Genomic DNA, 13,664 nt, shown 5'->3' on the forward strand with positions numbered 1-13,664 from the left:
CTGACCACCTCAAAGTACTAGGGCAGCAGATACATGGGAACAACAGTTCTGCGGATTCTCTTCCAAGCTACTCCCCATCCTGACTTGAAATGAGACTAGCGTTACTTCATTATTTCTGGGTCAAAATCCCTGAACTTCTTCCCCAACAGCATTTTCTGTCTACCTATACTAAATGGATTACAGCAGTTAAAGAAGCAACTCACCAATACCTTCTCAAGGATGACTGGAATGGAAACAAGTGCTGGCCTAGCCAGCCACACCCACATCCATGAATGAATTTTAGAAATGGTAAGTTTTAAAATATTTTTTCTAACATAAGAGATATGATTGCTCCCTCAGGCTTTATACAGAGGCACTGGGCCTCCCTTGAACTGGAATAAAACCATCGTGTCTTTGACAATCTCTCCAGTGCAACTTATATAGTCCCATCTCCACCTGCCAGAAATTTCTCACCCCTGTATCACTGCCAACAGCTCTACCTTGTTTTTAATTCCTGTCGACTGCCTTCGTCAACATCCCCACCCTGATCCCTACCAACAGACTTATTATGCTCCTGGCTTTGGCTGACAGCCTTCCAAGTACATACCCAATCGCTATCCATGCTACCAGCCTTACTTTGCTTTTAATTCCTGTTGATGGCCTTCTCCAACAGCTCTACCCTATTCCTTACTGACAAACTTATTATTCTCCTGATTTTGGCTGACTGCCATCCCCACGCATGCCCAATCCCTACACATGCCAACAGCCTTATTCTCCATCCTAACCTTTGCTAATAGCCTTCAACATTTACTGTGGATCAGTTTTCTGCTATTAAAAGGTATCTCTTCAAATATTAGGAGAGATTAAAAAAAAACTGACATCCAATACAAGAGGCCACAATTAGACTCAAATTCTATTATTTCAATTAGATATAAATTGCTTTCAGCCAAAATCCTAATTCAGGATATTATCAAAAGTTGTGAACACATCTCCAAGTCCACGTTGGTCAAAACAACTTGTATAGTGCATCAGGCCTTCACCAAGACAGGTTGCATTGCAAAAATAGAAATGGTATAAATTACTGAAACTCTCCCATTAAATATCTATTAAACCATAATAATAAAACTCCTTTCACCACCAGTGCACATTGATAGCCATGTGCACCACATACCAGAAGCAATGCAACAATCAATGTGTCGACAACACCCTCCAAATCCCCAACTTCCACACTTGGAAGGACACAGGCATGAAGCACATGAGAACACCATTATATCAAAAACCCCTCCAATGCTCACAGAACTTTTGTCCTTCCTTCACTTTCAGTGAATCAAAAAATTGGAAGTCTGTTCCTAACAGCAACGTAGGATGCTTCTACAGCTGCTGAACTACAGTAGTTAAGGCAGCTCACTACACCTTCTCAATGGTAATTAAGGATGGCCAACAAATCCTTCCCACTATTGCTCGCAAGAAATATGAAATTAAGCAGAGCAAATAAAACATTAGGGCTTGTCCATTCAAATGTTAGTGAATTTCTAACAGTATGATAAGTTACAATTACTAATAAACAACATCTCAGCCATGAAAAAGATTGATCTAATACCTTCATATTTAATTGTTGTTGAAGAATATGAAAAATATAAATCTTTTATGTTTTTCTTTCATTTTCCCCTCTATTTTATTTGCACTGGTAATTTTACATTTAACTGAATAGTCTAAATTACACTTGCAGGTTTCCAAAGTGTACCTCAGTGAAGATTTCTCAATCTGCCTGCTTGGAAAGGCACATTCTTGCTTAGTGTGTTCACACTGGTCCCAGATCCCCAGTAGATGGTGTTGGACTGTTTCAGAGTCCCAACCATGACGAATGCTCAAAGGATCTACAAAATGTCTGCAGGCAGTTGTAAACAACATGAACTATAAACACAATTCACTCACTACTGACCACAAAATCTGGGCCCATGATTCCTGGCTCCTACAGAGACATATTAGCTGATACTATTTTCATATCACCAATGAAACAATGTGAATAATTATTTCAAAGTTACGCATTAAATATAAAAAAAAACATTTTGTCGTGTAAATTTCATCATGATTTCTGGTTGTGGAATCTCTGTAGCATTTTACAGATGTACTGTTTTTTGCATAATATGTTATGGGCCAGGTGTGAAGTGATGTGGAACAGTGTCTTGTTTGGAATATATTGTATAACTTTGGTGATTTGCACCATCGGTTCAGCCATGTGTCGTGAACTATATGGCCAGGAAAATCCGATTTTTTTTTGGGTTCACTAATAGCCAGAGTAGCAGTGGCTGTTCTCAGTATTGTTCAGATAGAACGACTACAGAAATATAGAATCATACAACAAAGAAAAAGATGAAACATAAAACACAGAAAATTGAAGCAAGAGTAGGTCATTTGGGCTTTCAATATGTTCATAGTTGATGGCCAACTCAGCATCTTGTTTTCACTTTCTCCCCACACAGCCCTCAGAACTACATCTAAATCCTTCGTGAACGTTTTGGTCTCAACCACAGAATTCCATAGACTCATCATCCTCCACCTCACTCTTCGAAACCCCTGTGAATATAAAATTATGGAAAATCGGTGCAGGGTAGGCCATTCAGCCCTTCAAGCCTGCACCACCATTCAATATGATTATGGCTGATCTTGCAGTTTCATTATACCACTCCTGCTTTCTCTCAATACCCCTTGATCCTTTTAACCACTCGGGCCACGTCCAGTTCCTTTGTGAATATACCTAACAAACTGGCCCCAACAGCTTCCTGTGTGAGAGAACTCCACTGGTTCACAACTCTAAGTGAAGAAATTGTTCATCATCTCAGTCCTGAATGGCTTACCCCTTACTTTTAGACTGTGACCCCTAGTTCTGGACTTCCCCAACATGGGGAACATTCTTCCCACACCTAGCCTCTCCAATCCCATCAGGATTTTATACGTTTCTATGAGATCCCCCATCACTCTTCTAAATTCTAGTGAGTACAAGCCCAGTTAATCCAGTCTTCCTTCTTATGTCCGTCCCAGGCATCAGTCTGGTGAACCTTTGCTGGACTCACTCAATAGCAAGAATGTCCTTCCTCAGACTAGGAGACCAAAATTGCACACAATACTCACGGTCTGGCCTTGCCATGGCCCTGTATAAGTGCAGCAAGACACTCCTACACCTATACTCAAACCCTCTCACAAAGAAGGCCAGCATGCCATTAACTTTGCTCACCCCTGCTGCACCTGCATGCCAACCTTCAGCAACTGTTCCACCATGACACCCAGGTCTTGTTCCACCTCACCTTTTCCCAAACTGCCACCATTCAGATCATGATCTGCCTTTCTTTTTTTGCCACCAAAATAGAACCACACATTTATCCACATTATATTGCATTTGACAAGTATTCACCCACTCTGCCAGTCTGTCCAAGTCACCCTGCAGTCTTTTAGCATTCTCCTCACAGCACACACTGCCACCCAACTTCGTGTCGTCTGCAAATTTAGAGATATGGCATTCAGTTCCTTTGTCCAAATGGTTTATGTATATTGTGAACAGCAGCGAACCCTGTGGCACCCCACTCGTCACTGCCTGCCATTCTGAAAGGACCCATTTATTCCTACTCTCGTCTTCTTGTCTGCCAACCAGTTCTCTGTCCATGTCAATACATTACCTCCAATACCATGAACTTTAATTTTGCTTACTAATCTTTTGTGTGAAACCCTGTCAAAAGCCATTTGAAAGTCCAGATGCACAAAATCCACTGATTCATCCTTGTCCACTCCACTGGTCACATCCTCAAAAAAATTCCAGAAGACTTGCTCAGTATGATTTCCCTTTAGTGAATCCAGGCTGATTTGGACCAATCCTGTCACTGCTTTCCAAATGTTCGGTTATTACACTTTTAATAATTAACTCTAGCATTTTCCCCGCCACCGATGTCAGGCTAACCAGCCTATAGATGCCTGTTTTCTCTCTCCCTCCTTTTTTAAAAAATGGGGTTACATTAGCCATCCTCCAGTCCACTGAAACTCTTCCAGACTGTGTAGAATGTCGAAAATGATCACCAATGTGCCCATTATTTCTAGGGCCACTTCTTGAAATACTGGTGCGGGGGGTGGGAGAGAGCCATTAGGCCCTGAGGGTGTTTCGTGGTTATCGTCCTAAACATTCCAGGTCTCTCTTCATACATCAGTCCTGCCATTCTAGAAATCAGTCTGGCAAATCTTCGTTGCACTCCTTCCATAACCAGAACATCCTTCCTCAGATAAGGAGGCCAAACTGCCTGTAATACTTGAGGCGTGGTCGCACCAAGTCATGTATAATTACATTAAGACATGCCTGCTCCAGTACCTGAACCCTCTCACTATGAAAGTCAACATAGTATTTACCTTCTTTACCACCTGCAAGCTTACTTTCAGTGACAAGCGTACAAGGACACCCAGGTCTCCATGCACCAAAGTTTGTCAGATAATAACCTACCTTCCTGTTTTTGCTCCCACAGCAAATAAACTCACATTTATCTACATTATACTTAATCTGCTATGTATTTGTCCACTCACTAAGCTTTCCAAATCATACTCAAGTACCTCTGCATCTCCTCACAGTTCACCTTCCCACCCAGCTTTGTGCTGTCTGCAAACTTAGAGATATTACATTTAGTTCCATTATCCAAATATAAAATATCATTTGGCTCATTGTACTTGTGTGGGCTGTTGGGAAAAAAGACCAAACTAATTAGTCCCATTTACAGATAGTAAGAACTGCCAATGCTGCAGTCTGAGATAACAGAGTGTGGAGCTGGAGGAACACAGCAGGCCAAGCAGCATCAGAGGTGCAGGAAAGCTGACATTTCAGGTCAGGACCCTTCATTTATCTGTTCTTACCCTATTCCCCGCATTTTCTAGTTTCTTTTTTTTCCAAATATATATCCAATTCCCTTCAAAAATCATCAGTGAATGTGCTCTGTAACGTTTTCAAAACAGACACAGCATTCCAGCTCATAATTTTAAAATGGATTCCCATCTCCCTGCTGGATCCTTTTCCAGTTATCCTAAATTTGTCCATCTGCCAGTGAAAACTATTTCTGCTTATTCATCCATCAAAACTAGTCATTATTTCAGGGCCCCCATTAAATCTCCCCTGGATCTCTCTATCCAAGAAAACAATTCTGCTTTTCAGTATCTGCCCATACTTAAAGTGTTTCACGCAAATCTAATAAATCTTCACACCATCTCAAATACCTTGATATTTTTCTTAAAGTTTCCTGCTTCTAACCAGACAAGACCAGAAGAAATAGGAATGGGAGTAGGCTGTCTGCCCTGTCAAGCCTGCTTTGCCATTCAATAGGATCATGGCTGATCCGATATTCATCATGTCCACTTTCCAGCATTTCCCGCGTAACTCTCGATTCCCCTACTGATCAAGAATCCATTTATCTCAGCCTTAAATATATTCAAGGATGCTGTCCCCACAGCTCTGTGTAACATGGAGTTCTGAAGTCTCTGAACCCTCAAAGAAGAAAGTCTTCCTCATCTCATTCTTAAAATGGTGCCCCTTTATTCTGAGACTAAACCTACTGATCCGAGACTCTCAACTGTAACTTATCCATCATAAACTTTCACCTGGACATTGAATGCGCACGCCATAAATACAAAATCCTACTATTTAACATTTGAGCTGGTGTATGTAAATATTCCTTGTAACAGTTCAGAGGTCACGGCCGTCACAGTCAAGAGGCCATGGTACTATTCACTCTAGGGGCTTATGAATGTCGAACATGTGAGATGGTACTGATAGTCTATTCTAACTATATAACCTCAACCTAAAATGCAGGGTATTCAGGGTTGGAATTTGTTAAAACAAAAATAGCATCCTAAAATATGAGTGCAGAATTACAAAAACTAATCAAAAAGGCAAACAAAAGAGAAGTGAGAGAGTGGAGTGCCATTGCGGTTACTAAACTTAAGTTAGCTTGTATTCCCTGTGATGAAGATTCAAGATACTTTGTCACGTGTTAGGAATTTATAATATGAAACCACTAAGCTCTACCTCATCATATTTCTCAAACACACCAGAATTCCATGTCACTTTGCACCCATGTTTAAGAAACGTCTTAATAACGTAAGATGTATGATCTTGTTAGAAAGTGGAGGCTGACCTCTCTCCGATAATTAAAGCCAAAACACCCAGAGGGGAGTATCTCGCTCTATAATCTGTTAAAAGGAGTGTGTAAAAAAGGGTGTAATCTATTTTTTCAGCAACTTCTCACGGTTAAATAAAATAAACCCTTGACATTCACTTTACAAATCAACAAGTAACAATTTATTCATCCAACTCTAACAGTGAACCGATTAACTAAATTATTAACAAACCGAATAAAGCCCTTCTAACTACTAACTATTGCCGAATAAAACAAGATTCTAATGGTATGCTATTCCAATAATTACAAGTCCCACTTACATAAAACAAAAATAATAATAATAGAATTTGGTCTCTTAAAATTACTGCCAGTTTACGTCTTCCCAAATGTTCTATGCCTTCTCCGTCGAATGTTCTGTCAGGAATGCCTTCTCCGTCAAATTTGTGTGTCAGGAATATTAACTACTTGTGCCGTAGCTACCTTTGATTTAGATGATGCTTTCTCTAAAACTTAGAGAAGACTAATGAGAACTAGCAATTCTCTGAAGACCTGAGAGCTGTTAACACGCACAGATGGCAGTTTGCTCTCCTGTCTTTGCCCAACTGCTCCTTTTATACCCTTGATGACATATCAATTTTCTTACAATAGGATTAGTTCTATGTTGTCAAAAGCATTAGATCTAAATTTAATTGGTTTTTGGTATCTGGGTGCCTGGTTCAAATTAATTGGTTGAATTCTAAACTTGTTTTCTGGCTAACAAAACAAAACTGCTGCTTGGCCTGCTGACTGTACTTCCTTTAGATAAAAATGTTTCAATTCAGGTGCCCTGTGCACCTGTAAACCTGTAAACCCACAAACTGCTGCCTTTTTCAATTTCTAAGCCTGGAAACAACACAATCGTTTAGAAAGGGACGACAGGTTGCTTTCCCCACCCCTCCCCTCCCCACTCCCTGCATTTTACAAACACAAAATTCTAACATCCTGCCTTCCAATCTACAAATACTCTATGCAAATTCGCAACAATCTATATAGATTTTATTATTATTTATTGAACTAGTGGCATGTGGTTTTGGTTTGTGTCTATGAAGGGGTTTAATGATTGGCTTGTAAGTATTTCCATACTTTTTTAAAATAGTATGGGAGGGGTAGCCCAGAGGGTACTAATAGGAATTTGCTTGTATTTGAAGAGTTCTACAAGTGGATGGAGTAAACATTGATGAGCATTAGATTGCTTTCTGATTAAAAGGATTAGGTTTTTTGTTTAAGGTAAAACCAATATCTTAGCAAGATTTTGCTTTGCAGTTCACGTAAATTCTGGTGTATGAAACAGTTTCTCCTTCAAAAGGAACTGATTCAGAAAAGTTAATCTACCTCAACGTCGGATTATTAGTTTGAACATTCTAGACCAGAAGTGTTTGAATAGCCTCATCAGGGTTCTAACCAAAATTACAAAAGTCTAAGCTCAGTTATGTGACTTATCAAGAAAAAGATGACCAAACTATCAAGTATGGGAATTAAAAACAAGCTGTTAAGCCTATGGATTTGTTAGAAAAGCAAACGCTCTCTGGTGTTGGAATACTGTAAACAGATGGTGGTGGGATCAAAGGAATTGTAACTTGACTTATCCTCTGAAATCTTTCCCACTGTTAGATTTGTAAATAGTTTGGTTTATTTTCTTTTCTCATCCGTAATGGAATTTCTGCTTTATTGTTAAATCAAATCTGCACCATTGTGTGTCTGTATTTCAGTGAAAGGCCATCTCAATAAATTTTTAGAAAGTCTATCAAGCCAGATTTCAGTCTAGAATCTGACTAATAATATCAGCTGGGATCACACTACTTTTTCTTGCTTAGTAGAGTCTTAAAGAGTGAAATCATTACTACAATCCATACTTATGCAATTATTTGTCAACACAATGGAGAAGATCCACAATAGTTGATCATCACTTGGAAGCTGGATGCCAACATGAACTACCTCTGTTTTTCCTGGTGTTTTCATCATTGCTTGACTAAAGCCCAATCAGAGGTAGCTCATGTTGGCATCCAGCTTCCAAGTGATGGTCAACTATTGTGGATCTTCTCCATTGTACCGACAAATAATTGCATAAGTATGAAATTTCAAAACGTTAACTCTGATTTTTTTTCTTCAAAGATGCTGCCAGACCTGCTCAGCTTTTCCAGCAACTTCTGTTTTTGTTCCTGATTGATTGGTTTTATTTAGGAAAACCAATTTGCACTTGCTAGAAATATAGTTCAATAATATTTAGCTGGAAAACAATTTGCAAATGGTTTTACAGAAATGTTTCAAGAAAATGTTAAAATCATAAATTATGATAATTTTCTCAGGCATATAAGCACGAAGGAACAAGAACCAAACTCAGGACAAGATCTTGCAAGGAAAGATAATACCTTGTAAATATTGCACCTTTGATGACTTGAAGACAACCAAAAACAAATGCAGTAAAATATTTTGGAAGAATAGACATACTTGCATTTAGGGAAAGATGACTGCCAAGACTTACAAATAGCAATGAGATATCCAACCAGGTAAATATGTTTTAGTAATGTCAGTTGAGGGATTGTGGGCAAGACCCTAGGAGAATTCCTTTACCCTTTGTTCACATCCATCTTAGATGGAAGACGGGAAATCAGTTTAATATCTGATCAGAAAAATGGCACCACCAATAGTGCAGCATTTCTTAGTTTTGTATTTCAGCCTGGACTACACTTCAAATCTCTGGAGTGGCATCCGAGCCCACAACCTTTCAACTGAAGATGATAACACAGAGACTAGGCCAATTCAGAGCAGCAACTGATTCAAATTACTCAGCATGAAGAAGGGAGAAGTTTGTGAAAATTCAACCAGCAGGGGTAGAAAGTATTAAGTTGGTAAAAATCTGAGATTCAACAGATACAAACACTATCACTTATGGTTTTACTGTGATGTTTCCCTCCCAGCACAATCAGCGTTCCACGTTCCTCTCTCATTCATCCGCAGTACAGTCCAAGCCCCTGCCTCACCACGAAGGCCCAATCTTTTCAACAGCCACGGACTATCCACTGGTCCCTGGAAACTGTCTTGTACTATGGGCTTTCAAATTTGCCAACTGACCAACTGTCAAGGAAGCCAGGTGGCAGGGTGATGAAAAATAAAGTCAAGTAAAATGAAAATCCTAATGAACTTCTACTTTAATTCAAGATTCCTCTATACAGCACTTTCTAGAACTCCAGTACGTTGGAGTTTCCCAACTGCTGACACAGAACCAGTTCTCTCCCTGCTTTCCTTTAAATGTAGGGGCCAAATTGACTGTTGGATGACAGATTTGAATATTAACTCACAAAAAAGCTGAACTGAAATACTGAGATATTAATACTTTTCCCCCCCTTTCTCCTCAAATAGAAATTCCCAACATGAACACAAAATCATTTGGATAAACCTCTTCCCTCCAAAATGTTTTATATGAATCCTTTTATTTGACTCCATGCTACACCACCACCACCGGCACTTTTCCCTGCAACCACAGGAAGTGCTGCACCTGCCCCTACACCTCCCCCCTCACCCCCATCCCAAGCCCCAAGAAAACCTTCCACATCAAACAGATGTTCACCTGTACATCTGCTAATGTGGTATACTGTATCTGCTGTTCCCCATGTGGCCTTCTCCACATCAGGAAAACCAAGCGGAGGCTTGGAAACCGCTTTGCAGAACACCTACGCCTGGGTTCGCGACAAATGACTGCACCTCCCAGTCGCAAACCACCTCAACTCCCCTCCCACTCCTTGAACAGCATGTCCATCCTGGGCCTCCTCCAGTGCCACAATGATGCCACCCAAAGGTTGCAGGAACAGCACCTCATATTCCGCTTGGGAACCCTACAGTCCAATGGTATCAATGTGGACTTCACAAGCTTCAAAATCTCCCCTCCCCCTACCGCATCCCAAAACCAGCTCAGCTCATCCCCACCTCCCTAACCTGTCTGTCCTTTCTCCCACCTATTCACTCCTCCCACCCAACCCCCACCCCCACCCCCACCTCCTACCTCCCAGCCTCATCCGCCTCCTTGACCTGTCAGTCTTCCCTGGACTGACCAACCCCCACCCCCACCTCCTACCTACCAGCCTCATCCCCGTCTCCTTGACCTGTCCGTCTTCCCTGGACTGACCAACCCCCACCCTAACTCCTCACCTTTACTGGCTCCATCCCCATCTCTTTGACCTGTCCGTCTCCTCTCCGCCTATCTGCTCCTTTATCCATCTTTCATCCGCCTCCCCCTCTCTCCCTATTTATTTCAGAATCCCCTTGCCCTCCCCCATTTCTGAAGAAGGGTCCAGACCCGAAACGTCAGCTTTCCTGCTCCTCTGAGGCTGCTTGGCCTGCTGTGTTCATCCAGCTCTACACCTTGTTATTTCAGTATTGTATGCAATTTTGGTCTCCTTGTCTGAGGAGACATTTTTGCTACTGAGGGGGTCCAATGAAGGTTCACCAGACTGATTCCCAGGATGCCAGGATTGACATATGAAGAAAGATTGAACTGACTGGGCTTGTACTCACTGGAATTTAGAAGTGTGAAACATATAAACACATAAAATCTCGATGCGACTGGACAGGCTAGATGCGGGAAGAATGTTCCTGATGTTGGGCAAGTCCAGAACTCAGGGTCACAGTCCAAGAATAAGGGGTGAACCATTCGGGACTGAGATGATGAACAATTTCTTCACTCAGAGCTGTGAACCAATGGAATTCTCTCCCACAGGAAGCTGTTGGGGCCAGTTTGTTGGACATATTCAAGAGGGAGCTGTACATGGCCCTTATGACTAACGGAATCAACGGATATGGAGAGAAAGTGGGAGTGGTATACTAAAATTGCATGATCAGCCACAATCATACTTAAATGATGGTGCAGGCTTGAAGGGCCAAATGGCCTACTCTTGTACCTATTTTCTATGTCTGTACATAAAGTCAACATCCAGTGCTCTCATTCATCATTATGCTCCATTTTATTTTCACAGCAACTTCGTTGATACACAAACAAACATTCATCTTTAGTACCACAATGTCTTGTTATAACCGTTCTATTAAATAATTTCACCAGAAATAATCCAGAAACCAACATTGACCGGTGATGCATTTTACAACAACCAAATACACTTACCCTGAGATGCAAAGTATGACGAAGAATGGTTTCTTCTAATGCATGAATCCACTGTTCCCTCTCATCAGCATCACGAGCTGTGAAAATACACAAAAAATAGTGAAACTTGCTAACACTTAAACAAATCCAATGAAATCACTATTGTTATAAACTGTATGAATTGACCTTCATTTACAATTCAGTCCATTTGTACCTTGAGCTTGAATAAATATTTGGCCTTTGAAATAGGCATTTATTCCAAGAAAGTCTACTCCAGGTTGCTGAAATTTCCCCCGATAGATCTTTAATCAAAATGTATCCTGACACGTTCAGCTACGACCTTATTTCACTCCTAAAGTCATTCAAGCTCCATATCCTACTTGTAATCAAAGCACCTTTCATCGGCCTCTCCATCCTGCTAACCATAACTTTATTCTTGCTGAAACCCTTAACCATTTCTTTATTATATTTTGATTAATTTTGTTCAAATGATTCATTGCCTTTCTGCTGGCCTTCACTTCTAGCAACCTCAACTCAATGTCCAAAACTTCAATCCATATATTCTTTGTCACACCAAACTTACACACATATCACTGCTCTCCTTTCTCGCTTAATATTGTATTGAATTATAAATCTCCATCATTATCTACATAACGCTCCATGATCACAGCACACCCAATCTTTACAAATTTGCAAACCTTGTGGTTCCCCCTCCTGTACACCACCCCCACCCCCCAACGCTCACCTACTGTTCATTTCTCATAATTTGAATGCACTACTGGCAATAAAATCCTTCCTCTAAGAAACTCAATCAACCTCCATAAAATCTTGCTTTAACCAGGGCTTTGATCCTTCATTTTAACTATGCTACAAAAGCTGCATCAGCTCCATTGTCTCCTTAGCAGCATGAAAATGTCTATGTAAATGAAGGCGGCTATGGGAAAAAAAATGTCAATGATATAGTTAACTTAGATGAACATGACAGAAAATGAATTTCTATGAATTTGAACAACATTTACAATCTCTATTTGCACAACAGCTGTTTAGATGTTTTCCCCAAGACCAGCGTCCAACAATCTCCAATGCACAAACACACATCCTTCAAATTCTTTCCAACATTTCCTCAGAGCAGTTAAAATAGACACCTGCATCAAATAAAGAAAATGCATTTATACAGCACTTTTTAGAGCTCTTGTAGTGCAGAGGTAATGCCCCTACCTCTGGGGCAGGACTCCGGTTCAAGCCTCCAGAGGTGCATAACAACATTGCTGAAGTGGTTGATTGGAAACGTACACACTCATATTGTGTATATACATTGCACCTTCTACAGCTCTTCTGGTACAGTGGTAAGGTACCTAACTCTGAACCAGACGCCTGGGATCAAGTCTTCCCTGCTTCAGTGTGTGACAAGATATCTGAACAGCTTCATAGAATATATCTGTATAGCAGCTTTCACATTCAATTGGGATATTGGAGCATTCGAAGTACTTCTGATTGGTGTTCACTGTTCTAATGCAGAGAAAAGCACCAATGAATTGGAGCACAAAATCCCAAAATGTCAAGGAAAACACGATGTTGGCTGATGAGTTAAATATTGGCCAGGACACCAACAGAAGTCACACTTTTGCGACTGTCTTCAAATGACTGATATTGCTTTAGTTTAAACAAACATTAGATTAACCCAAGATAGATAAAGTTAGTTTAACGTAATTATGTACAACAGCTTTAGAATTATAATAACTCTCAATTAGCAGCTTTTATTAAATCACGAGTATGAGTATAGTATGAATTCTGGTTTACATCACCTGATTATTCATACTACAGCAAATTCACATAGTCTGGGATGTTATGACCGGCTACTTCTGAAAAATATTTCTTGTCTATTCTACATATTCAAAAAGAAATTGGATCACCAATGAAGTAAGTAGTTGCTGAATGGTAGCTCAAATTACAAATGAATAAAAATATTATCACAAATCCCGAAATTACTATTAAATAAAGTTGAAAGAGATTGCAACTATTAGTTCTGTGATGCAGATGTTTCTCGCAGCACCACATTTTCCTCTCATATCACTGACACAGCATTTCAGTTTCCACAAAACTCACAATGTGTTAACAAGACGAGTTGCATGCCAAACAACCTAAACAGATATTGAAAGACAGAGCTAAGTGATCCCACAACCAATGGATCAGACCAAAGCTCTGCAGTCCTGCCACATCCAGTCGTGAATGGTGGTGGACAATTAAACTCACTGGAGGCAGCAGCCCCACGAATATCCCCATGTCCAAATGATGGCAGAGCCCAGCACTTCAGAGTAAAAGACAAAGCTGAAGCATTCTAAGCAATCTTCTGCCAGATGTGCCGGGCGGGTGATCCATCTCAACCTCCTCCAGTGGTGCCCAGCTTCTTT

At 40.5% G+C, this 13,664-nt stretch overlaps 1 protein-coding gene across 3 annotated transcripts in view; it reads right to left on the reverse strand.

Moving 5' to 3' along the window:
- Positions 1–11,355, reverse strand: part of osbpl9 (oxysterol binding protein-like 9) — a 121,667-nt gene extending 110,312 nt beyond the window's left edge. For all 3 annotated transcript variants that reach the window (XM_020528317.2, XM_020528316.2, XM_048601653.1), the window contains exon 1: positions 11,275–11,355. The gene's annotated coding sequence lies outside the window, so the exon portion shown is untranslated. The remainder of the gene's footprint in view (positions 1–11,274) is intronic.
- Positions 11,356–13,664: the final 2,309 nt, after the last annotated feature.

Source organism: Rhincodon typus, chromosome 10, assembly GCF_021869965.1.
Source record: "Rhincodon typus isolate 14 chromosome 10, sRhiTyp1.1, whole genome shotgun sequence".
Classification (NCBI taxonomy): domain Eukaryota; kingdom Metazoa; phylum Chordata; class Chondrichthyes; order Orectolobiformes; family Rhincodontidae; genus Rhincodon; species Rhincodon typus.